The sequence below is a fragment of the Dendrobates tinctorius genome, unplaced genomic scaffold (genome assembly GCF_039654945.1).
Source record: "Dendrobates tinctorius isolate UK_male_01 unplaced genomic scaffold, ASM3965494v1 ptg000201l, whole genome shotgun sequence".
In the NCBI taxonomy this organism is placed as follows: domain Eukaryota; kingdom Metazoa; phylum Chordata; class Amphibia; order Anura; family Dendrobatidae; genus Dendrobates; species Dendrobates tinctorius.
The window spans coordinates 3,243,818-3,270,767 of NW_027361868.1; the positions used below are offsets into that span (position 1 = coordinate 3,243,818).

Here is a 26,950-nt window from a genome sequence, read left to right on the forward strand (position 1 = left end):
TGGGTAATTTAGCCTCCGGGACCAGCTCAATAGCGCAGTCAAAGGGTCTATGTGGCGGTAACGTCTCGGCCTCGCTTTCGGAGAATACATCTTCGAAGTCCTTCAGGCATTCCGGAATACGTTCCAGCTCCACAGATGATACAGACACAGATTTAACAGGTTCAACCAGCAGTGCGGATTTATCACATAACTCAAAATCATTAAACCCCCATTGAACAATCTCCCCCATTTTCCAGTTAATAACTGGCTTATGGCATTGTAACCAGGGCATGCCCAACACCAACCCTGCAGGTAGATTGTCCAGCACAAAACAACTTATGTTTTCCACATGAGTAGCACCCACTGTGAGCGAAAACACATCAGACATAAAGCGAATTCCCTCCTTAATGAGGGGAGATGAGTCAATGGCCATCACCTTGATCGGAACCTTGAGCCTAACTGTCCCTATCTTGCAGTGTGTGACCAATTGGGAGTCAATAAGATTAATAGATGATCCGCAGTCCAGGAAGGCTGTAGAGGAAAAAGAACTACCATCCACAAACAGTTCCACAGGCAGTACTACTTTAGAAAACGAGGAAAATGGTACCTGAGGGTCTGAGCAGCCTCCCCGTTGACTACCCAGACCTAGTCGTTTACCGCCGGCCGGGTTTGAAGACGGGCAATTCTGGCACTCCCTTTTCCAATGTCCCGTTTTACCGCAGTAAAAGCATAACTGCTTGTCCTTCCGGCGTTTCCTCTCCATATCCTTCAGGGAGAGGGTGCCTACATCCATGGGCTCAGGGGCAGTCTCTTTTCCACTGGGGAATAATGGAGTATCCACCTGCATCACCCCTCTGGCCCGCAGCCTGCGGTCCATTTGGACGGCCTGGGTCATGGCGTGCTCGAGAATGTTAGGTGGGGGATGTAACGCCAAGGCATCCTGCAGCCGCTCGGACAAGCCTCTGCGAAAGAGTCCTCGGAGTGCGGCGTCGCTCCAGGAGACCTCTGCCGCCCAGCGGCAGAACTCAGAACAAAACCACTCAGCTGAGTGTTTCCCCTGACAGACACCCATCAACATGTCCTCTGCCAATCGCACTCGGTCAGGTTCATCATAAATGTGCCCGAGGGCCTCAAAGAATGCGTTCACTGACATACGTTCAGGAGCAGAGGAAGACAGAGAGAAAGCCCATGCTTGCGGAGCCCCCCGAAGTAGGAAAATAATGACCCCCACCCTCTGGAACTCATCCCCGGAGGAGCGGGGCCTTAGAGAAAAAAAAAATTTGCATCCTTCTCTGAAAGACCTGAACTCCTTTTTATCCCCTGAGAAAAGGTCTGGCAATTTGACCGGAGATTCGGCGGACGCTAATGACACATCCCTACCCCCAGAACTAGAAGGCCCTGCATCAACAGCCCCCTGCACAGTAACCACCAACTGTTGCTGGGTCTGGGCCATCGTGCGTTGTTCCACATTGAGCTTATGGAACATTTGGGTCAGGTGCTTGACCTTATCAGCCAAGGCTTGTATGGGATCCATGAGGATAACACACACCTTTTTTTTTTTTTCCTTCAGAGGAAAAAAAAAACTGAAATGGTCAGTTATAATGTCAGAGACACCGCACTACACTTGCTCATAGAGCCAGTGCGCGTGTCCTGAGTACAGAAGCAGTGCTAAACGCGGTACAGGAGGGATAAACAGACGGGAGGTCAGACAAAGCCAAAGGTCATACACAGGATCACAGTACAGTACCAGGGATGAGACAGAGCGGGTAATCAGGGCCAAGCAGAGATCAAAACCAAACAGACATAGGAGGTACCAGGCAGAATCCAAAGCGATATCCAGGAAACAGACCGAGTCATACACAGAGAATCAAGTAACCAGAACACAGCACTAACACACTCAGGGGTCACCACACAATGCCAAGGGCGAGAGTATAACTGACAGGGATGGGAGCATCCTGAGGCTATAAGAAGCCTCCCCCAGAACCAGGGAGAGGCCACAATCATAGCCCCAGGTGTGCAGGTAAGCCTGCACCGGGATCACAACCTTTAAACCCGGAAATGCCAGTCATCAGTACTGGTTCCATACATTAACCCCACGTGTGCGAGTCAAACCTGCACTGAGATCATGACAGCAATGAGTGAATGTAATCTTATTGATTTTTCAATGTTTTATGGCTTTCTTTCCCTATTTCTATTGGTAATCTGTGAGCTGTGATGTCTTGTCACAAAATAGCTGCTGTATTCCCAGTCTTGGCTTTTATACAGGCTATGATCAGGTGCAGCTGAACTGGCTGAGGTACAGATGAACACTTGCAGGTGCGGGCTGGACCAGCTGACGGATAGTTGAGCATTGGCAGGTGCATGTTGGGATGGCTAACAGACAGGGAGATCGACCTGGGTGATACACAGGTAGGCTCACACGGCTGATAGGCAGGTGGGTACGGCTGATAGACATGGAGGTGGGCAGCGCTGATAGACAGACAGGCGGGCACAGCTGATAGACAGGAGGGCAGATACTAACAAGAGTGTTTAGGAACAAACTTACAACGTTGCACAGGCACCTCCCTTCAGGTGAAGGTGCCTTAAAAAATGAGTGTCTATCAGCCATCGGCTAGGAACACTTTAAGACGGTTTGCGCATCCTGGGCATGAGCAGCTGGATCAGGAAGTATGTGACAGAGGCCACGGTGTGGTGAGTAAGTCGGCTTCTATTCCGGGGAATAGAAGTGAATGGGATTAACCTGCAATACTACACATAACATGTGGCACTTTTTTTTTTAATAAAAAACAACCACATAAAGAGGAGCTTTTTTACCCGGGTGTAGATGTTGCTGTCTTAATTCTATTGTTTTTCTTTTGTTCCTGTGCTTCATTGTTATGACTGGGCGAGTTTACAAGTCTTACCTTCCTTCTTCTGACCTCTCAGCTGACTGATAGATTTTGAGTTAAAAAGGTCTTCTCTAGAAGTTTCTTTAAACTATGTACACTTCAGGTATTAATTATTCTAAGCGGGCTTCTAGGAACTTGTGCACGTTTTAAATATTTTTTTTGAGTGAACCATCTTCAAAAAATGCTTGAAAACACATCTTTTGAGCATTTTATTCTGCTTCCAGTTCTAAAAAAAATGGCTAGTGATAAAATACAAAGTGTGTCATAATTCATTAAAGCTGCCAAGTGGCTCCTGGTGGAAACACTACAAACTTGGCACTGTCCAATCAAAAAGCTGCAAAAAAAACTTTAGGAGAAATCTCTTCGAAAACATTTAAAAAGTTCTTTAAACCATTTCACAAAATGTTTCAAGAAATAAAAAAAAAAATTCTCCTAAAAGACCCCAAAGAAGGAATGTTTCTTAAAGTGGAAAATCTGATGCTTTTGTCAGATTCTAAACTTTTTGTTTCTGTAGTATTATATTGTCTCTTACATACCCTACTTGACAAATTCCACCACTGTCCCTTTAATCAGAGAGAATGGAAATCGTTGAGCTTTTATATCCCTGAAAAGGACATTACTTTAAATTAGCCCTTGGCTCTTTTCATAAGCTTGATGTTCAGAAACCCATCAGCCAAACACAAAAACAAGCCTGGCATTAAATCTCACATAAAAAGTTAGGTTGTTTGGCTCTTGTGAACCTGAGTAAATCATATGTGGGTTTTGTGGACATGCCTTTAATGGATTCAGTGATTTGTACGTTTATTTTTCTCTTCTCCTGAACTGCGCCATAAAAAAAAGCTTCTGCCAAGCCTCGACTCGTTCGCAATCATCTGATGGCTTTCTTCTTTAATGTTTTATTATCAAAGTGTCTATAATAGTTTCCTTCAGAGTCCAAATCAGCAAGTAGAGCGGCATCCTCTGCTCATTTCTGTTAATTCCGCACTGTATCATCGTTCCCTTTGATATAATATTTTTTTTGCAAATTTCAATTTTACCAAAACTTATTTTTGTGCAAATTCGTTCATGTTTATCCAAAATCCTTCCACATCTTTTTGCTCATTGGTGTAAGATTTCTCAAAAAGAGGTTTATAATATCCTGGGATGATGGTGTAGATGCCCTCAGATTTGAAGGCCACTATGGTGACATTGTCAAAAAAATAACTTGGGAAACCAGCTGTAAGTTTGCAATACTATTTATTAATATCCATCCTACTATCCACATTGCTACAGTCAGAGGACATGAGGCCACAAGAACTTAGGCTGGTATAGAGAAGAATCAGTGGCCCTAACTTTTACTGGTGGTCAGACTTGGTGGTCAAGGTGTCTCCGAATGCCTTTTCCAAATTTTAAGCTTCTTGTTATAAAGAAACACCATCATTGTTTAGATGGTTGATTCATTACTTTGGCTTTAGCATGTAACAGTGGGTTTCCCTAGTAAAATTTAGATGAGGCCCCCACTCTACTACCATGATGTAAATTTATAAGTGTCTTCTGGACATGAGAAGTCAGTGATTGTCTTGTGATTTATCTAGTTCATGTGCACAGTTGCATGTATAATTCTTTCGTTGGCTATAGGATCTACATAGGATGTGCAGAGAAGAAGACAATCTGTTCCTAATTTATTAGTATGGAGACCCCTCTGTGACGTATGTTTAGCATAACCATAGGGAAACCATCCGGCTTTATGTGTGATACTTATCAATAGAGCTTCACTCAACCAAGAAAAGCCCAAAGAGTGATTTTTAGCCTTTAGTCTGTATTCCTTGCTATAATTTTTTTTCTGACCACAATTTTTTTTTTACAATAGGAACCTTTTAGCAGCATGTACCCCCATGCAGTGAGATCCATTGCAACCTTCACTCTGCATCCAACTCATCTCAAGTCATCTCCAGTGGGTTGAGGTTGGGTGATGGTGGAGGTCGTGTCAGCTCCTTCTTTGACTGCTCTTGCCTATCTATTATCTTTCTGTCTCATATCTATCTGTATATCTATTATCTATCTTTACCTATCTATCTATTAGCTATCTCATATCTATCTATCTATTTGCTGCTGTATTCCTATACTTTGGACACTTCCACGTTACCTCTGTACTCGGGAAAACTATTGACTCTGACGTATACCTCTAATGGAAGCAAAGAAAAAAAATGTGTGAACAGAGCCTTTCTTATGTCCATGCACTATGTTTTATAGAACATTTAACTCTTTATCACACATTCTTCTATTCCTAAAACAATTACAATATTTAAAAAAATGGAGAGAAAAAAAAAAATCACCAAAACCAACTCTGTCACCTCCGTGGTGCAAGGTCTTATTGAAGGGACATTGATCCATTTTAGTAAATCTGTTTTTTTTTTTGCAAAAACATTGGCAATGGGGCTGTTGACGAGGACAGCTATAAACACATCCTGACAGCTATTATGTCCAAGATGAAAACAGCAATTAATTAAGCTTAATCGATTATTATTTGTGAAGTGTCCATGAAAATTATTTATTCTTACAGTGTGGCTCATGAGAAACAAACTGATGGAAATATCTAAAAATAACCGGCATTTTTTTTTTCTCTTGGACGGGCAGTAATCACAGACCATGTCATATTTAATCAAGCGTAGATTTGTATGCAACTCTTTCAGTTTCATTATTTTCTAATTAAATGTTTATATGTGCCATGTGGAATCCATCAGGTTTTATAGCAGAGACTGATATGTTTTATGTGGCCTTCAAGAAATCCCCGGCATTGACTTCTTCCTTGTCAGATGGCTTCTTTAATTGATGCTGTGCATCAAATTCTTGTAGTTTTCTTCGTTTTTTTTGGACGATGCCAGGAGAAGATGACTGCTCAAGTACTAAAAAGAGGAGTTGGAGCTAGGAGCAAAGCAAATGAGGATTTTTATTTTTATCATGGGTGTTCATCATGGTTTTAGGGGATAGAAGAGAAATCAGGACATTCAATAATAAACATATCATGACGATACTGCGTCCGAGGAAACTGGATCTATTTTTTGTGGCCGTATCTGTATCGTAAAGCTATTTTTTTTTATGCCAAATTTTCACTAAAAGGGATGTTATTTGCCATTTTCGGTAATTCCCAGTGAGACTGGGGTTGGGCTTGAAATGTTGGAAAGTATGAAGTTACGAGATATCAGTTTAATTGCACTTTAAGGATACTTTTTTTACGTTAAACAACCCCTTTAAAGGAACCCTAAACCAAGAAATTAATGATTTTCTGAAAAGTGTCAATATTGGAGAGAATGCTGTGATAAAAGAAACCATACCGATCTGTTCCATCTCCAGCCGGTGATGTGAAGGTGCAGGGCTCAAAAATGTTTGTGTCTTTGTTACACCGCTCCGCCATACTCACCCGGCCTCCGCTCCCACGCCGCAGTCGCCCTCCGCTCCCACGCCGCAGCCTCTCTCCACCCGACGGCCACAGCGGTCACCTGAGACAGGCCCGCGACCGATGCCTTCCCTGCATGCTATGCGCATGCGCCATAGGCCGCGACCGCGCCTCCTTCCTGCTTCTTATGCTCCGGCTGTGCCCTGACCCGGAAGCACCTTTGGACCAATGGCTGACCAGACGGGGCCATATCAGGCCGCTTCCCCCTGAGGGAGGCGCCTGATCGTTGTGTTTCCTGACACTCTGGCCTCGCTCCATCGTGCACACTCTGCTCCTGCAGTTCCTGTCTCGGCTGCTCCTCACAGCAGCTTCTCAGTCCTGCTACCTGTGTTCCTGCCGTCCTACTCCAGTCCTGCCTTCAGTGTTCCTGTCGTCCTACTCCAGTCCTGCCTTGTGTTCCTGCCGTCCTACTCCAGTCCTGCCTTCAGTGTTCCTGCCGTCCTACTCCAGTCCTGCCTTGTGTTCCTGCCGTCCTACTCCAGTCCTGCCTTCAGTGTTCCTGCTGTCCCACTCCAGTCCTGCCTTCAGTGTTCCTGTCGTCCTACTCCAGTCCTGTCTTCAGTGCTCCTGCCGTCCTACTCCAGTCTCAGTCTTACTCCGGTCCATCCTGAGCCGCCCCTCTCGGTACTGGCAACCGTGGTACTCGAACCCCTGGGCCTGCTCCTAACGGTCCCTGTATAGGGGTTGGTTCCACCTGGCAGCTCGCCCGGGGCCCCTCGGTGCCACGGCCCAGAGGGTCCACTCTCGGAGTTCCCGCTCCTGACCACCCGCGCTAACAGTACGATCAGGCCATGGACTCCGCCGGTACTACGGCTGCTACCCAGAAAGAGTTGCTATTCCTACGGGAGAATCAGGGGCGCATTATGTCAATCATGAAGTCGATGGACACCCGTTTGTCGGCCTTACAGGTGGCCGATCCTGGAAATGCCACTCAGCTGGCCAGTCTCCAACAGGAGCTGGGTCAGCAGCAAGATACTCAAACCCACATTTTGTCCTACATGGTCTCCTTTGATAGTCGTTTGTCGGCCCTCCAGGCTGCCGCTGCAGTGCCGACTCCTCCCCCTGCGTCTACTGCTCCTCCGACGCCCCGCCTCGCCAAGCTGCCTCGTTTCACCGGGGATCCCAAGCTCTGTAGGGGGTTCTTAAATCAGTGTAGTCTCCACTTTGAATGGCTGCCGCAGCAATATCCCTCGGACCGGGCCAAAGTGGCCTTCATCATGTCCCATCTGGAGGGAGAGGCCCTTTCTTGGGTAAACCCGCTCTGGGAACGTGACGACCCGGTCGTTTCGAGTCTCCCGGTTTTCCTGGATACGTTTCGTAAGGTTTTCGATGAGCCGGGCCGGTTAGCCTCTCTCACTGAGTCACTTTTTAACTTACACCAGGGCTCTCTCACGGTCGGACAGTACGCTATTCGCTTTCGCACTATTTCCTCCGAGCTCGGCTGGAATAACACAGCTTTGGTGGGGGCATTCTGGCATGGTCTATCTAGTAAAATAAAGGATGAACTCGCAGGTCGAGATACCCCGTCCACCTTAGAGGACCTTATCTCTCTGGCTACCCGCATTGACCTGCGCTTCCTGGAGCGCGCTCGGGAGTCAGTGAGAGACAGGCGCTCCTCCAGGTCAGTTTCTCCTTTCACTCAGTCGGCCAGCTCACGTTCAGTCGGATCTTCTTCCCTCTCTTCGGGTGAGCCCATGCAGATAGATCATCTCAGGTTGGCCGAGTTACATCAGAGAGAGAGACGGGCACAAGGTCTGTGCCTCTATTGCGGTCATTCGTCACACTATATCCGCACCTGTCCTAAGAGACAGGGAAACGACTCCACCTAGGTCAGGTAAGAGAGGCCTTCCTAGGTGATGATGATGATTCCTCTCAACCCCTTACGATTTCTGTGCTTTTGGTTTCAGGAGGGAGGCGTGGTTCCGAGGTGGCCTACGTGGATTCGGGCTCAGCGGGTAACTTCATTCGGCCGGAAGAGGTAGACAAATACCAAATTCCTGTAGTCACTCTATCTAACCCAATTCAGATCGCCACCGTGGATGGCAAACCGCTACAGGTGACCGTCACCTTGGTCACTGAAGAGGTGGAATTGCAAATCGGAGCCTTACATCGAGAGAAGATAGCCTTTTACGTTTTACCTAAGCTCTCTCACGCCATTCTACTCGATCTTCCATGGTTAAGGACTCATCAGCCGGTTCTCAACTGGTCTTCTGGGGAGATACTCCGCTGGGGGCACCCGTGCCAAGCTCGCTGTCTGACTCCTATCCGCCTGGCGGCCGCTCCACGGTCACCTCCAGAGCTCCCGGGTCTGCCTCCAGCTTACAGCTCCTACGCCGATGTTTTTGATAAGAAGGAAGCGGAGGTCCTTCCTCCACACCGGCCGTTTGACTGCCCAATTGAACTTGTTTCTGGCTCAACCCCCCCAAGGGGCAGAATCTATCCTCTGTCTCCCGCGGAGACCACCGCCATGTCTGAGTATGTCCGAGAGAACCTCGCCAAAGGCTTTATACGGAAATCCTCTTCGCCCGCGGGAGCCGGGTTCTTCTTCGTCAAAAAGAAGGACGGGACTCTACGGCCATGCATTGACTATAGGGGCTTGAATGAGATTACCATCAAGAACAGGTACCCTCTTCCACTCATTCCAGAACTGTTTGACCATCTCAGAGGGGCTCGGGTCTTTACCAAGCTGGACCTCAGAGGAGCCTACAATCTGGTCCGTATCCGTGCAGGTGACGAGTGGAAGACCGCTTTCAACACCCGAGATGGCCATTACGAGTACCTGGTCATGCCCTTCGGTCTTTGCAATGCTCCTGCAGTCTTTCAAGAGTTCGTCAATGAGATCTTCCGGGATCTCTTGTACTCCTGTGTGGTTGTGTACTTAGACGACATCCTCGTCTTCTCGTCGGACCTCTCGTCCCACAGAAAGAGTGTCCGCCTGGTGCTTCAGCGTCTTCGGGAGAACCGTCTGTATGCAAAGATCGAGAAATGTCTCTTCGAACAGACCTCTCTGCCATTCCTGGGATACATTATCTCCGACGCTGGTCTAAGGATGGATCCCGAGAAGTTGTCTGCCATCCTCAAATGGCCTCGCCCCGTCGGATTAAAGGCGATACAACGATTCCTCGGGTTCGCCAACTATTACCGGCAATTTGTCTCCCACTTCTCCGCGATCACAAGACCCATTTCTGTGCTCACCCGTAAAGGGTCTACTTCCAAGGATTGGTCTCCTGAGGCAGAGGAGGCCTTTCTGACCCTAAAACGGGCTTTCTCCACGGCTCCGGTCCTGCATCGCCCTGAGAGCGATCGACCTTTTGTACTCGAGGTTGACGCTTCCTCGACTGGTGCCGGTGTGGTGCTGTCCCAGAGAACCGCCTCCGGTCGCCTGCACCCTTGTGGCTTCTTCTCGAAGGCCTTTTCTCCATCCAAGTGTAACTACTCGATCGGTGACCGGGAACTTTTGGCCATCAAGTTGGCCTTGGAGGAATGGCGCCACCTCCTGGAAGGAGCTGTCCATCCTTTTGTCATCTTCTCGGACCACAAGAATCTGGCCTATCTCCAGTCTGCCCAGAGACTAAACCCTCGCCAGGCCAGATGGTCTTTATTTTTTGCCCGATTTGATTTCGAGCTCCGATTCCGTCCCGGCAACAAGAATTCCAAAGCCGACGCCCTGTCCAGGGTCTTCCAACCACACGAATCCACGGAGGAACCGTCACATATCATTGATCCCACTAGGATCATCACTGTGGCTCCAGTGAACTGGCTTACTCCTCCGCCTGGCAAGACGCTTGTGCCAGAGGATCTCAAGCAAAAGGTTCTTCTATGGGGGCACTCCTCCAAACTGGCCGGCCATGCCGGAACTAAAAAGACCCTTGACCTTATCAAACGTCACTACTGGTGGCCCTCACTTCGCCAAGATGTACTCGACTTTGTGGCTTCTTGTCCATCCTGTGCAAAAAACAAGGTGCCACGGAGATCTCCGTCCGGCTTGTTGCTTCCGTTGCCTGTTCCTACGGTTCCTTGGGAGAACATCACCATGGATTTCATCACCGACCTACCCTGCTCTGCGGGCTGCACAGTCATCCTGGTGGTGGTGGATCATTTTTCCAAGATGGCTCACTTCATCCCTCTGCCCGGTCTTCCCTCAGCGCCAAAGCTGGCCGAAATCTTCATTCATCAAGTCTTCAGGCTTCATGGACTACCTCGACGCATTGTGTCTGACCGAGGGGTTCAGTTTACCTCCAAGTTCTGGCGTTCGCTTTGTAAGCTCATGAACGTTTCCCTCGACTTCTCCTCGGCCTACCATCCACAGTCCAACGGACAAGTAGAGCGTACCAACCAGACGCTTACGAGATACTTACGCCACTTCTCTAACGCCCACCAGAACGATTGGGTCAACCTACTCCCCTGGGCAGAGTTCGCTTATAACAACCATGCTGGTGAGTCTTCGGCCAAGTCTCCGTTTTTCATTGTTTTTGGCAGACATCCTGGTGTTCCTCTTCTGATAACCCCTGCCTCTGAGGTACCCGCGGCCAATGCCTTGTCCTCGGATTTTTCTAAGATTTGGGCTGAGACCAACACATCACTCAAGAGATCCGCTGATCAGATGAAGAACTATGCAGACAAAAAGAGGTTGGATTCTCCTCCGTATCGTGTTGGCGACAAGGTCTGGCTCTCCTCCAAATTCGTCCGACTAAAACTGCCCTCCTACAAGTTGGGTCCACGCTACATTGGTCCGTTTGAAATTCTGGGACGTATTAACGAAGTTGCCTACAAATTGAGGTTGCCTGCTTCGCTCCGGATCCCGAACACCTTTCACGTCTCTCTCCTGAAGCCTGTGGTGCTGAATCGTTTCCATTCCTCGCTTGATCTTGGTCCTCAGCCGGTGGGTGCCGACAACATTTTTGAAGTGCAGGACATCCTCGCTGTGAAAAGGGTTAGAGGTAGGACTTTCTTTCTCGTTGATTGGAAGGGCTTTGGTCCTGAGGAGAGATCCTGGGAGCCTCGGGAGAATATTAATGCTCCCCGTATCCTCAAGAGGTTTCTTGTTAACCTCCGGGTGGGGCGGCTTAGGGGAGGGGGTACTGTTACACTGCTCCGCCATACTCACCCGGCCTCCGCTCCCACGCCGCAGTCGCCATCCGCTCCCACGCCGCAGCCTCTCTCCACCCGACGGCCGCGGCGGTCACCTGAGACAGGCCCGCGACCGATGCCTTCCCTGCATGCTATGCGCATGTGCCATAGGCCGCGGCCGCGCCTCCTTCCTGCTTCTTATGCTCCGGCTGTGCCCTGACCCGGAAGCACCTTTGGACCAATGGCTGACCAGACGGGGCCATATCAGGCCACTTCCCCCTGAGGGAGGCGCCTGATCGTTGTGTTTCCTGACACTCTGGCCTCGCTCCATCATGCACACTCTGCTCCTGCAGTTCCTGTCTCGGCTGCTCCTCACAGCAGCTTCTCAGTCCTGCTACCTGTGTTCCTGCCGTCCTTCTCCAGTCCTGCCTTCAGTGTTCCTGTCATCCTACTCCAGTCCTGCCTTGTGTTCCTGCCGTCCTACTCCAGTCCTGCCTTCAGTGTTCCTGCCGTCCTACTCCAGTCCTGCCTTGTGTTCCTGCCGTCCTACTCCAGTCCTGCCTTCAGTGTTCCTGCCGTCCCACTCCAGTCCTGCCTTCAGTGTTCCTGTCGTCCTACTCCAGTCCTGTCTTCAGTGCTCCTGCCGTCCTACTCCAGTCTCAGTCTTACTCCGGTCCATCCTGAGCCGCCCCTCTCGGTACTGGCAACCGTGGTACTCGAACCCCTGGGCCTGCTCCTAACGGTCTCTGTATAGGGGTCGGTTCCACCTGGCAGCTCGCCCGGGGCCCCTCGGTGCCACGGCCCAGAGGGTCCACTCTCGGAGTTCCCGCTCCTGACCACCCGCGCTAACAGTCTTACTGCAGAGAATGTCAGAGAATAGTTTTTTTTATATACTTTCTTTAGAATTGTAATATGAGACAAAATAAACTTAAACAACAGAAGGAAATTATGGAAAAAATATCAAGTTTTTTTTTTACAAAAAATGTACCTAAGCACTAACAGGCAGGTAATTGCAGCTTACCTACCTGTTGTGCCCAGCGCCGTTCTTCCCCGACACAGAGCAGTCACAGGCCGCTCCTGACTGGGATTCAGATGTATCTGTCGGCACAACTGGGCAGGACTTTCGAGGTCATTCTGACCAACAGCCGGTTCCCATAGTTAGGCAGCGGGGAGACGGCTGCCTATCAGAATGACCTCGGAATTCTCACCCCGCCTACAGAGCAGAGCAGAAAAAAGCATCCACTTTGTAGACGTGACCTCATCAGAGGCTTCTGAATCCCCAACATTAACATCTGTGACCACTCTGTGCCGGTGAAGAACTGCACCATGCACAACAGATAGTTAAGTAGCAAGTACGTGCCTGTTAGTGCTTAGGTACATTTTTTGTTTTATGTAAAGTCCCAGGTCCCAGATACCCCCTTTAATCTTTTAGTCAAAAAGAATTGTACTGGCTTTTCAAGGACCACTTGGAGCCGTCTATCTATTTAAAAGTGCAAAATAAGATGCAATGTAAGGGGGTGAAGATGAAGAAGAGCCTAAAAGGAGTTACCTCTTCTGCTCTGTATCCGGAACCACCTAGCCAGACAGCAGGGTCGCCGGGGGGAAGACATTCTGGCCTGGACCCACTGAACCATGTGACCGTGGGGGGCTGTGACGAAAGGGAAGGTGTGCTTGACAGGAAACTGTGCAGGGAAATGGTGCGAAAGCAGCACGCGCCAGACAGAGAGCAGGCTGCAGCACCGCGCTCCCAGAGAGAGAGAGAACTCCCCGTCAAAGGACTGGGACTGAAGGACAAGGCGTTGAACGCGCTGTATGTGAGTACGTGGACTCGGTAGCCTCCGTGACCAGAGGAGACTTTCCCCCTGACAGTGCAGAGACAGTGGCCCAAGCGCGCATTCCCGGTGACCGCAGTGACAAGCCGAAGCCCCTGAGTGTGATAAAGAGACTTCATAGTGTGCGCAGCATCGTTCCTGCAGAGAGAAAGACATGGTATCATGCAGAGACTCAGAGCAGGGGAGATTCAGGTTCGCATCGTCTCCCTGCTCCTTGCCTTAACCCCAACTTCATTCAGAGGAGAGACTGCAAAGACTGCAAGCGCCGCTGCTGTCAGTGCCAACGTGGGAGAAGGAGACCCTTCAATCAAGCTTTCCCCAGACTGATAAGTTATAATAATCCTAGCTTAACTGTTTCAACTCTGCATAACTGTTATATAGCTTTCCTTAGTATCATTTTTCTGCTTTACTGTTTACTCTGTCACATTTAATCCCCTACTGACCCTCCCTGCGTGGAGAGAAAAGTCCCTGTAAATTAACCTTTAACTCTTGGTCTGTCTGAGATCTGTGGTGATATCCTCAGCACCTGCAGTTTATTACAGCAGCACCAGCTATCTGACGTGTGGGTGCAAGGCTTCCCAGGCAATGCCTAGTCCTCCAGATAAATGTCTAAAAAGGGGAACAGCAGCATTCCAAATCCAAGAAAAATTGTGATATTTATTTGCCCAACGTGGCAACATTTCGGTTCATTTGTGAACATTTTATAAAGCTTTAAAAATGTTCATAAATTAACCAAAACCTTGCCATGCCAGGCAGTGGCCACAGAAAATTTCAAAGCAAATATCTTTAAATGTCCAAAGAAGCTTACAACTGGAACACAAAAGGTATCCTCCGGATCGCACCGGAAAACAAAACAGTCTTTATCTGAGACCCATTGCCGTGGACGACTGCACCACCATCACGCTGAGGGGTGCCAGGCCTTTTGGCTCTGCTTGGCTCCGTATTACCTCACACAGGCTGGGTTTTGCAGAGCCACATGCTCTGCAAGTTTGCAAGCCAAAACTGACACACCGAACCCTTTGCTGCAGAGTTTTTAAATAGAATCTGTGGAGATGGGCCACTTGTAAGACCCGACCTTGAGGGAGCGACCTGCCCCACTACCATCCCGTAAATCGCTCCAAAAATAAAAACCCATGTTGGGTTTTCTTAAATCCGACTTGGGTAAATAGCTTGCCCAGACCAAACTTACTTTTATTTTGCACTGCAATCACAGCTATATCTGTGACTGTAATGCACTCCAGCAGTCTTAATATGCTTCTATGCCCATCCTGGGGGACACATAGTGACCCTCGCATATAACACCTGTCACTGCATCACTATATATATATATATATATATATACACAGCTCTGGCAAAAATTAAGAGACCACTTTCAAATGTTCAGTTTGTCTGATTTTTCTCTTTTAGGTATATTTTTGAGTAAAATGTAAATTGTTCTTTTAGGCAATAAACTTTTGACAGCATGTCTCCGAATTTCCAAGCAATAAATTTTGCATTTTTTTCTGACAAAGAAAAATGGTCAGAATTAAAAAGCAAAACAAAACAGTACTTTCAGATGTTAAATAATGCAAAGAAAACAAGTTCATAATCATTTTGAAACAACAATACTAATGTTTTAACTCAGGAAGAGTTCAGAAATCAATATTTTTGTGGAATAACCATGATTGTTAATCCCAGCTTTCATGTGTCTTGGCATGCTTTCCACCAGTCTTTCACACTGCTCCTGGCGCAAAATTTTAGCAGTTCTTCTTTGTTTGATGGCTTGTGACTATCCATCTCCCTCTTGATTACATTCCAGAGGTTTACAATGGGGTTCAGGTCTGGAGATTGGGCTGGCCATGACAGGGATTTGATGCGGTGGTCCTTCATCCACACATTGATTGACCTAGCTGTGTGGCATGGCGCATTGTCCTGCTGGAAAAACCAGTCCTCAGAGTTGGGGAACATTGCCTGAGCAGAAAGAATCAACTGTTTTTCCAGGATAACCTTGTATGCGGCTTGATTCATAGGTCCTTCGCAAAGATTAACCTGCCCAATTCCAGCCTTGCTGAAGCATCCCCAGATCATCACCGATCCTCCACCAAATTTCACAGTGGGTGCACGACACTGTGGATTGTACGCTTCTCCAGGTCTCCGTCTAACCATTAGATGACCAGGTGATGGGCAAAGCTGAAAATTAGACTCATCAGAGAAGATTACCTTACTCCAGGCCTCTATGGTCAAATCCTTATGGTCTTTGGCAAACCTCAGCCTGGCTCTCCTTTTCTTCTCATTGATGAAAAGCTTTTTCCAGCTTTACATGACCTGAGCCCTGCCTCTAGGAGCCTGCTGCAAACTGTTCTTGCCATGCACTTCTCCCCAACTGCCATTTGCCATTCTTTTTGTAGGTCACTTGATGTCATCCTGTGGTTGCTGAGTGACATTCGAATAAGATGACGGTCATCCCGGTCAGTTGAGAGTAATTTTCGCCCTCTGCTGGTTTGTAGCTTTGTTGTCCCCAATTTCTGCTGCTTGACCTTGTTGTAATGAATGGACTGCCGTCTTAGAAATTTTAAGGATGGAGGCAACATGATGTTCACTGTATCCCTCTGCTAGCAAATCCAGAATTGAGCCCTTCTTTTCCTCACTCAAGACTTTTCTTTTCAACTCCTTTGGCATGGTTAAAAGTTATTTTTTCATTCCTATTACTTTTGGGATATTACTAGCACTTGTTTTGCCATCCAGCTTGTCCTATTGCAAGAGGATTGTGAACACCACAGCAGGGTTTTTTTTTTATACTTTCCTTCGTTAAATAAGATTTGGTTCAGGTGATCACCTAATCAGAAGCACATTAATTAGAATGAGGTGCACATTGGAATGTAATGGCTGTCAGACATGTAGAAAAGCTGATTTTTATAAAACTGGGCAGTGGTCTCTTAATTTTTGCCAGAGCTGTATATATATATATATACACTCACTGGCCACTTTATTAGGTACACCTGTCCAACTGTGTGTTAAGACTTAATTTCTAATCAGCCAATCACATGGCGGCAACTCAGTGCATTTAGGCATGTAGACATGGTCAAGACAATCTCCTGCAGTTCAAACCGAGCATCAGTATGGGGAAGAAAGGTGATTTGAGTGCCTTTGAACGTGGCATGATTGTTGGTGCCAGAAGGGCTGGTCTGAGAATTTCAGAAACTGCTGATCTACTGGGATTTTCACGCACAACCATCTCTAGGGTTTACAGAGAATGGTCCGAAAAAGAAAAAAAATCCAGTGAGCGGCAGTTCTGTGGCCGGAAATGCCTTGTTGATGCCAGAGGTCAGAGGAGAATGGGCAGACTGGTTCGAGCTGATAGAAAGGCAACAGTGACTCAAATTGCCACCCGTTACAACCAAGGTAGGCAGAAGAGCATCTCTGAACGCACAGTGCGTCGAACTTTGAGGCAGATGGGCTACAGCAGCAGAAGACCACACTGGGTACCACTCCTCTCAGCTAAGAACAGGAAACTGAGGCTACAATTTGCACAAGCTCATCGAAATTGGACAGTAGAAGATTGGAAAAACGTTGCCTGGTCTGATGAGTCTCGATTTCTGCTGCGACATTCGGATGGTAGGGTCAGAATTTGGCGTAAACAACATGAAAGCATGGATCCATCCTGCCTTGTATCAACGGTTCAGGCTGGTGGTGGTGGTGTCATGGTGTGGGGAATTTTTTCTGGGCACTCTTTGGGCCCCTTGGTACCAATTGAGCATCGTTGCAACGCCACAGCCTACCTGAGTATTGTTGCTGACCATGTCCATCCCTTTATGACCACAATGTACCCAACATCTGATGGCTACTTTCAGCAGGATAATGCGCCATGTCATAAAGCTCGAATCATCTCAGATTGGTTTCTTGAACATGACAATGAGTTTACTGTACTCAAATGGCCTCCTCAGTCACCAGATCTCAATCCAATAGAGCATCTTTGGGATGTGGTGGAACGGGAGATTCGCATCAGGGATGTGCAGCCGACAAATCTGCGCCAACTGTGTGATGCCATCATGTCAATATGGTCCAAAATCTCTGAGGAATGCTTCCAGCACCTTGTTGAATCTCTGCCACGAAGAATTGAGGCAGTTCTGAAGGCAAAAGGGGGTCCAACCCCTTACTAGCATGGTGTACCTAATAAAGTGGCCAGTGAGTGTATATATATATATATATATATATATATATATATGCATCTGCTTATCTGTATATCTAAGGCCTTATGATGTAAGATATTGTATTCTACTTTCATAAGTGTAATCCTTACTGAACTTTTTATCTATTCCTGGATCCATAGCTTTGTATTTTAATGATTGTGCATTTTGATAAGGATTGACATATGGCATTTAACCAGGAGAATATAGAATGATTTACCAATCCTTTCATGCTTCTATTTTGTCTGTCACTGTAGCTTAGACTTTTGCAGATACAATATATCCTCTGCATAAATTTCCCCCTCTCTCGCCTTTCATTCTTTCGCGCTGAAGCAAATTAGACAAAGTTCCTACTGCACAGCCAATTAAAAATGTATTGTGAATACACTTTACCGAAACAAAAGAGAATCAGCAGAAGAGAGCAGCAATCAGAGACAACCATTCATTCACATCATTGAAAATGCTAATGGATATCACGTCGGTGCAGGACCTATTGTAAACAGCACATTTTATCCCGGTCTGCGGCTGACAAACTGATTATTTGCTAAAAATCACCCGGTGCTTTCAACTAATGGACACTGATTCGCAGCAAATTAAGCAATCAAACGTCACTGTCAGCGGGAAAAATCGCCCTGCTTGTGGTTGTTGTGTAGTATTTTCCTATAATGTGACATGGAGTATAATATTTCCTACTGTAGATACAGCCAGCTGAGTCCCATGATCTAATAGTGCTGTATTATAGCCAGAACTCATTTGATAAGGCTGATAATTGCATGACCGGTTCCCTTTAAGTGAATAAAGTTTTCGTATATTGTAGTTAAGATGTATGCTACTCTCTAATTTGTATTGCTCTCAATCTCTCACCATGGCTTCAACCACAACTTGCCATTAAAAGGGTTATCCAGCCTCAGGGTAGAAGTCTGCAGTCATTCTATGTGACTGCAAACTTGTGAATCCTCACAGCGCACATGCCTTATGCTGTGTCGATACTTCGGTGATGGCACTGGGATAGGCGAGCGCATGACTGCAGTTATGCAATTTGCATACATGCGGTCAAGTGCCAAATAGACTCGCTCAGAGCAAGTCACATTGTCACAGCAATCTGTTGAATAGTAGTGTCACGGGGTCCTTCTCCAATACCACATAATCAATAGAGCGAGGGAAGTGTGAACAATCCCAAGACCTTTATTATAGGCAAAACTAAAAGGTCCGTAAACAATCCACCACACTGAGGATACAATAGTCCAGAACACGAATGCAGTTATGTAACAGGATGAATGTCCAAGGAGATGAGAGTCCAATAATCTAGCAGACAGAGGATAAAATGGGTCCATATGCATCCTGCTCTCTGATGTGTCGTCTGACACGATCATCACCACACACGGTCTGACTTGTCCAGTCCCTGTCCTCCCCAGCCCCCTCCTTATGTCCAGGGGTAGTCGGACAGGTTGGGGTGGTTTTCAGGCCTCCCAGACATGACAAAGGAGCCTTGGGGATTATGACACTACAGGGGGTCATCAAGAGACAGATACAGTCAGGCTGTAGACATACAAGGCAACAAGAAAAACACTATGAAAATCAGTGAAATAGAAATATACACAAAATGATATCCGCATAGCCTATCACACCATCACAACCAGCCTCTCTAAAAAGAGAGCAGTTCTGTATGAAGCAAGGCCGTGTCCTCTAGTTGGTCATAACCAAAGGCTGACCGTGTCACTAGACGGAGCGCTGCCTCGCTGGCTTAGAGTGCGTATAATGCATACACACCCTCTGTTCCCAGCTCAGAAACCATGATTCATAAGTCTGCAATCACACAAGGTAACGGCAGACTTAGCGAATTGGTCTGGACAACCCCTTAACAATCAATAATTAAATACCGTTGGTTATCATATATCCATTTGTATCTTCTATCTCATGTCTTCTCATATATCATCACACCACATAATCCCATAAAGTTATGGATGCCATCAAATATTCACATATTTAACGATAAAGAAAAACTGTTCCTATTTGTTTTACACAAAGAAAATGGGAAAGATGCAAGGCTTGACTTCATCAGTATGCACCAACGATAGGACTCTCTTCACATGGAATGTCACTACTTCAGAAAATGAAGAACAAATTCGTTCCAAACCATTCATCCAAAGTGGTTATTTATTGGATTTAAATAAAAAATAGTGACGCACAATGTACACAGTGACTTGTTGGGTCACTACATTAGGAAAGTGCATCGAATGTCCCCCTTGAAGAGTTAACCGTCATTGGTTTATGTTCATCCTTACCAGTGTTGAACTGTGTAAGTTTTAATTTGTTTTCTTTTCATCATAGTCAAATATTTTTTATATTTATTACATGGTATTAAAAGTAGACCATTTTTGTACCTGGCATTGTCAGGTATTAGGATAGATTCTAAGTTTTGGCATTACCAGGACAAGAACATATTCATCAAGATCCTTGATTCTCGGTTAACGTCCTTCACATCAAACTGGTGTAGAAGTTGGTGGACTGTTTAGACATCTTATCTTTATAGATATTCCCACTGGAATTTAGATAACCATATACTATTCTGTATGTATTTTATCCTACAATAAAGATGTAGTCATTAGAGGAAAGTCTAGACTAAGGACAGATTTACCATACACAAGAATAAATCTTTGACGATACAATATCCTCATTTAAAGGCTTTTTATGTTGGCTGACGCAATCTTTATGGGAGCTAACAATTGTTAATATCACCATTTGGTCCCCATACAGTGTGTATATTGTTGGCGGTTCATCCTCTATATACATGTGATGATGTGCTACAGACAACGATTTATAAAGCCGCATGAAAATTGAAGCCAGCCAGCAAACGAGTGTTTACACAATCCTTGGCTGGTGAACTCCATGGTCAATGATCGGCCATGATTGTTTGGCTGATTATCAAGCTATCTATGAGAGACTAAATTGTAAGTTTTAAAAATTCGATTTCGACATAGAAAAATTTGTAGCATGTGAATATGACTAGTAAAATCTCATCTAATTTCTTGAATGTGTAATCTCCTGTGGATCCTTACTGTGCAAACCCTTAGAAAAAAAATCAAAAATTCCACCATAAATCAATCTTGGATGGAGATACCATTGAGAGAACATAGTATTAAAATGACCAATGACCTTATCACGAGCCAATAAGAGACAATAACTCTCTCTCGAAGACTAGAGTAATGAATGTATGACTTGGCGATTTATCATGGTTGCCAGAGACTTTCTCCAACAAAGTCAACCACCTATAGGTTAACAGAGTTGTTACGTCGCGGGTAATAGAGATGTACTGTACTTCTGTCCTTACCATTCTTCTTGGCTTTTCATATCCCAATTAATTAGTGTCAAAGATGACCAGGTTCACAAAAAAAATCTAACTCTATCGGGAGTTGCTTATGTTATATGTCTCCTTGTGGCCAACAGCTGACTGTGAACTGTATCCTGTCGAGGATTTTGATAGCAAGTGTAACGTATTGAATTTGTTTTCTGAGTAATTGGAGTCACTAAAGGGTTTTCCCCGGATGCAACTGGTTTTAAAAAACAAATTGCGCCTTACTCACCGTTCTTGGGTTCAACACGGAGAATCTTCCCCAATTGTCCCGATGTCTGTTATTGTCTGTAGCGTTGACGTCATGTTATGTGTAGCCACCCTATTGACTTAATATTATCACCGCAGACTATAACAGACATCTAGATCACATAAACTCAGTGATGGACCTGTGGAGGGTGAGTAAATAACAATTTAGATTTGCAGCTGGTCAACAAGGGTTTTCTGAAATTAGAAAACCCCTTTAATGAAACTCATATAAAGGTAAAGGTGAGCACATCTTTAATACAGATATTCTATTTAGAATTGAGTATATTGATTCATAATTAATAGAGTTCATCAGGAATTTCATGAAACATCTGAATTTATCTGACTCCAAAATTTTTGAAATTTGACTCATACAAATTCTGAAAAACGTTGACCAGCCAGACACCATTTTGCTGAATATTTTGGAGGGCTAGGAAGGGTTTAGAAATAGTAAACTATTATACTCACCTCTTCTTGGCCCACTTTTACTGCTGCTACAACTCACCACCCAGTCTTCCAGTCTTCACTTTGGGTCTCTTGGCTCTGACTAATGTTCATGCCACCTATTATGCTTTACACAGTAACGTGCGGTACAACAGAACGTGTGCATATATTTATTTCTTTTTTAACCCTTTTCCCCCCTTTGCTTATCATGCTTTGTGGTTTGGAGAGACCTTAGTGCATAATAAGCATCTTTTCGGGCCACTTTTGATTAACGAAAAATTGATTCAGTCTGTGAGACAGTGGGGGAGATCATATGCGAGGGTCGATATGTATCCCCCAGGATGCAGATGGAGTCCTATTACACCCACTGGAGTGCCTTGTGTTCACAGAAGGATGCCTGTGAGTCACAAGGCAAAATAAAAGAAAGAGTGGATTGGGTCCAAGTAGTGACTCAGTCGGATTATTAGGAAAACCCGTTAAGGGCTTTTATTTTTAGAGGCATTTGCAGGTTTGGTAGTGGGGAATCCCTCTCTCCACTCCAGGTTTTGGAAGTGGCTCTATGGCCGCAATGCCATTTAGATATGTCAGTTTTGCCTTGGGTGTGTCAGTTTGGTGTTTGCAAGCAGCAGAGCCGGTGGCTCTGAGCAAACCAGGACTGTGTGACGCTAACACAGAGCCAGGGACATCCAGGCGGCTGACACACTCAAGAGACATGGCGGTGTTGTTGTCCACTGCAACGGGTTTGGAACACGGACTGTATATATGGAAACATGGCTGTGATCTGGAGGATACCACGCCTATTTGTGAGTCTGCAAGTAAAAACACTGTTTACGTTGAACTTTCTGTGGTCCCTGTCTATCTGTTGCACTGCATCAACCCCACTGCACTACTGGTCCGACTCAAACTTTGAGTCCAATTTGCATTAATAGACCCCTGATGTGAATTTTGAAAAAGGTGCCCATTTCTAACTCTAAATTAGCTGACTTTAAGGCTCGTGCTTGCCACAGGTTTGCCAATTTAGCCGATACTTTTTGCAGTAAAGTATACAGTTAATTTCATCAGACTCTGATCTCATTTAGCGCTCGTGTCCTAAGCAGTCCAACATTTGTAAGGTCACATTTGCATGAAGATTTAATGACGGCCGGCATAGATTAGTATCGTTTTTGCCTAATCCTTCATCAGTACGACTTACATTTGGTAAGTAAGAGCCGTCCAGTCTCAGTCCACTAACTTTACAAAAATTCCTCGCGCGGTCGAAATTTCTGAAATAGATTACGTATATTATAATCTTGTTATTGCTCCTGATAGATTGCAATTATGATTAATTCTTCCCGACAGCACTAAAAACTGTCAAATCCAGAAAAGGCCATAGGAGGAATAAAACATCTACCCCTGGGTAGCATTTGAAGCATATTAATAAAAGGTGAAGCCTGAATCAAAGTGACATATAGATCTAAGCCCAGATTGGGAGCGGGTATCTTTATGACTTCACTGTCCCAGCTTAGCGCAATTAATAGCAGAAAATATCTCTGTTATAGTAAACTTCTCGTTTTATGTCTAATGCCATGATACAGTATGCAGCAATAAAAACTACACATCTCGCTTACACGGGGGGACAGTCATCGGCCTTGCAAATTTAATTTTTAGCTTCACTAGGCCAGTGTATTGAGCCAAAAAAGTATTATAGCCTAGTTTAAATTTAAATTTAATGACATTGATATATTCTAAATATTCAATGAAAACGGTCGGACACAGATGCAGGACGCTAAGGGGCTGAGGGAAAATGGAAGTTTGGAAAAGCGGGAGTTCTGGCTGGCAGCACACACAAATGACTTGAAGATGGGGGGGTGGGATCGCTAAGGACTTGATACTGTTGTGTGATAGATCTGGGTCTTTATACTCGCCGGTCAGCAGTGCAGGGGTTAGAGAAGGGCTGGAGACTTGAGCATGAAGATGTTACCGAGAGTATTTCAATTTACAGAAAAAAAAAAGACTTTCCGGGGATTGTTACATTCCGTATTCTCAGTTTGGAAATGTTCTTATTTCGCGGTGTTGAAAAATATGGGATTAAATTCAAGACATGCGCTATTATGTTGAGATACGATGTGCATACACAGTATACATCTTAAAGTGAAATATGATCATTTCTTGAATTTATAATGCAGGTGTTGTACTGTTATAAAGACCCTTGGCTCTAGTGTGGAGACTGTAAATGGCTCTGTAGTAAGGACACTGCCTGATACTATTGTATGCAAGAATGTCAGATGGGACGGTCTGTAGGAGCGCCAGCTTTGCGTGGGTATTGGTATGCAGATGGGGATCCGATGCTGCTCCAGCCGGGTGCCTCAAAAGAGGAACAATTATAGGAAAGTTGCTGAAAGACCCGGTGTGCAGGGCGCAAAGGACAGAATTCTATTGATGCAAAAAATTCTTCATTGAATTTAAAAGAGTTCACAACGCGTTTCAACGGAATAGATCTGTCTTCCTCAGGTGGCATCTGAGGAAGACAGATCTATTCCGTTGAAACGTGTTGTGGACTCTTAAATTCCAATTGTTTCTTTAATAAATGAAGAATTTTTTGCATCAATAGAATCCTGTCCTTTGCGCCCTGCAGATCAGGTCTTTCAGCATCTGATACTATTGTACGGACATTTTAAATGGCTCTGATTTAGGGATGATGTGATGGGTACCTTTCTTGGGACACTGTATGGTATCATTTTGGGGTAAAGTTGAGCCACTTTACACTATGGGGAACTTAGACTGGTACTATTTTCGAGGTACGTCACTGGTAGCATTCAATGCACACTGAGAGCCTCACCACACTAGGGACACTGTGTGTAGTGTTATTCTAGACACAATGCAAGCACCACTATACTGGACCTGATCTTAGTCTAAAGGGATATGGCTTGGTGGCTTGTGGGTCATACTATTCTAACGGGACTGTGCTTGGTACTACTCTAGGGGGACTGTGCTTGGTACTACTCTAGGGGGACTGTGGCTGGTACCATCTTAGAGGATTGTGGCTGGTACTATTCTAGGGACACTCTGTGGTGTTATTTTAGACACAATGTAAGCAGCGCTATACTGGACCTGGCACTAGTCTAAGGGGACGATGGCTGGTACTATTGTAGTAGGACTGTGCATGGTACTACTCTAGTGGGACCTTAAGCTGGTACTATTTTAGGGGGACTGAGCTTGGTACTTTCCTAGGGGATTGTGGCTGGTACTATCCTAGGGTACTGTGGTTGGTACTAATCCAAGTGGACTGTGGATGTTACTATCCTATAGACACTGTTGCTGGTACTATTCTAGATGTGCCTGATACTAATCTAGGGGGATTGTGGCTGGTAATTTCCACGGGGATGGTGGTTGATGCTATTCTACGGGGACTGTGCTTGGTACTACTCTACAGGGACTGTGTCTGGTACAATCCTGGGGCATGGCTGGTACTATTCTAGGGGAAATATGCTTGCTACTACTCTAGGGGGACTGTGTCTAGTTCTATCCTGGGGGACTGTGGTTGGTACTATTTTAGGAGGACTGTGACTGGTACTAGTCTAAGGGGATGATGGTTGGTACTATCCTATGGGACTGTGGCTGGTACTATCCTAGGAGACTGTGGCTGACTCTATCCTAGGGGACTGTGGTTTGTACTATTCTAGGTGGAGGGTAGCTGTTACTATTCTAGAGGGACAATGGCTGGTACTATCCCAGAGCAATGTGGCTGGTACTATTCTAGGGAGACTGTGGCTGGTGCTATCCTGGGGACTGTGGTTGGTACTATCCTGGGGACTGTGGCTGGTACTATTGTAGGTTGACTGCGGCTGTTGCTATATTAGAGGGACTTGTTGGTACTATTCTGGGAGTGCCTTTTACTATCCTATGGGGACTGTGGCTGGTACTATTCTAGGTGTACTGCACTTGGTACCATCCTAGATGGACGGTGGCTGGTACTTTTATAGGTGTGCCTGGTACTATCCTAGGGGACGGTGGCTGGTGCTATTCTAGGTGTACTGCACTTGGTACCATCCTAGAGGGACGGTGGCTGGTACTTTTATAGGTGTGCCTGGTACTATCCTAGGGGACGGTGGCTGGTGCTATTCTAGGGGGACTGTGCTTGGTACTACTCTATGGGGACTGTGGCTGGTGCTATTCTAGGGGGAATGTGCTTGATTCTACTCTTGGGGGACTGTGTCTGGTACTATTCTAAGGGACTGTGGCTGGTACTATTATAAGGAGATGGTGGCTGGTACTATTCTGGGGCACAGCGGCTGGTATTATCCTAGGGGACGGTGGCTGGTGCTATTCTAGGGGGAATGTGCTTGCTACTACTCTAGGGGGACTGTGGCTGGTACTATCCTAAGGGAATGTGGTTGGTACTCTCCTATAGGGACTGTAGCTGGTACTATCCTAGGGGACTGTGGTTCGTACTATCCTAGGGGACTGTGGCTGGAACTATTCTAGATGGACTGTTCTAGGTACTATCCTTGAGGGACTATGGCTGGTACTTTTCTAGGTGGACTGTGCCAGGTATCAGTCTAGGGGTAATGTGGCTGGTTCTAGTCTAGGGGGGACATTGGCTGGTAATACTCAAGGTGGAATATGCCTGGCACTATTCTAAGGGGTCTGTGGTCTGTGGATGATACTATTCTAGGGGTACTGTGCCTGCTACTATATTAGGGGGATTGTTCCTGGTACTATATTAGGGGGACTGTGCCTGGTACTAGTCAAGGAGGAATGTGTCTGATTCTATTCTATAGTCCTGTAGACTACTACTAGTCATAACAGTTGCCTACACAGACTGAGTGAGCCATGCTTCTGCACTCTATTCCTATATAATCTTTCTGTTTTTTGTTTTGCAGTTCTCACTTGTAAAATATCCATAGCAACCAAAGGTAAGAATTTATCTTTATATCTTGGGATTATTTATGGTGATCAGTTGAAAAGAAATCTCTAAGTGTCAGAGAAGGTCAGTCATATCTTTCTCCTCACTGTGTCTGGCTGTTGAATAACTGGCTGAAGCAGGAGCCTCCCCCCTCTCTGCTTTGCCTACAGTAGGTCAAAAAGATCATCAAGTCCCAAGATGAACGTCTTCACTCTTCTAATTCAAAATGAAACAGGAAGAAAAACCCCTTTGTTTCTCCGGAATACTTAGGGAATTTTGTACTTAGACAAATAGGGCAAATTATCTACTATCATTCATTTCTAGGTTAACTACTGATTTAAAGACACCTACAAAGAAATGTGCAAGGCTCAAAATCAATAAAAAATATATTTTTATTGGATAACAAAATGTCGGACGCCCTCCCTTTGATGTGAGCTCCGGCGGTGAGCCCACATCTTTCCTGTGATATGTGGCCGGAACAGCCGTGGGTGGAATTGCGATCCACCTGCAGCTATTAACCCAATAAATGCCGCTGTCAAACACTGACAGCGGCATTTAACAAGCGCTTCCGGCAATCGCCCATCGGTGACCTATGTCACGTGATTGCGGGTCAACGGTGGGTTGGCATGACAACCAGAGGTCTCCTGGAGAC

General features: G+C 45.8%; 1 protein-coding gene across 4 annotated transcripts in view; it reads left to right on the top strand.

Annotated features, from left to right (window-relative positions):
* The window catches only part of ESRRG (estrogen related receptor gamma), a 1,000,720-nt gene that overhangs the window by 98,042 nt on the left and 875,728 nt on the right, over nucleotides 1-26,950 (top strand). For all 4 annotated transcript variants that reach the window (XM_073553352.1, XM_073553347.1, XM_073553348.1 and 1 more), the window contains exon 2: nucleotides 26,276-26,308. The gene's annotated coding sequence lies outside the window, so the exon portion shown is untranslated. The remainder of the gene's footprint in view (nucleotides 1-26,275; nucleotides 26,309-26,950) is intronic.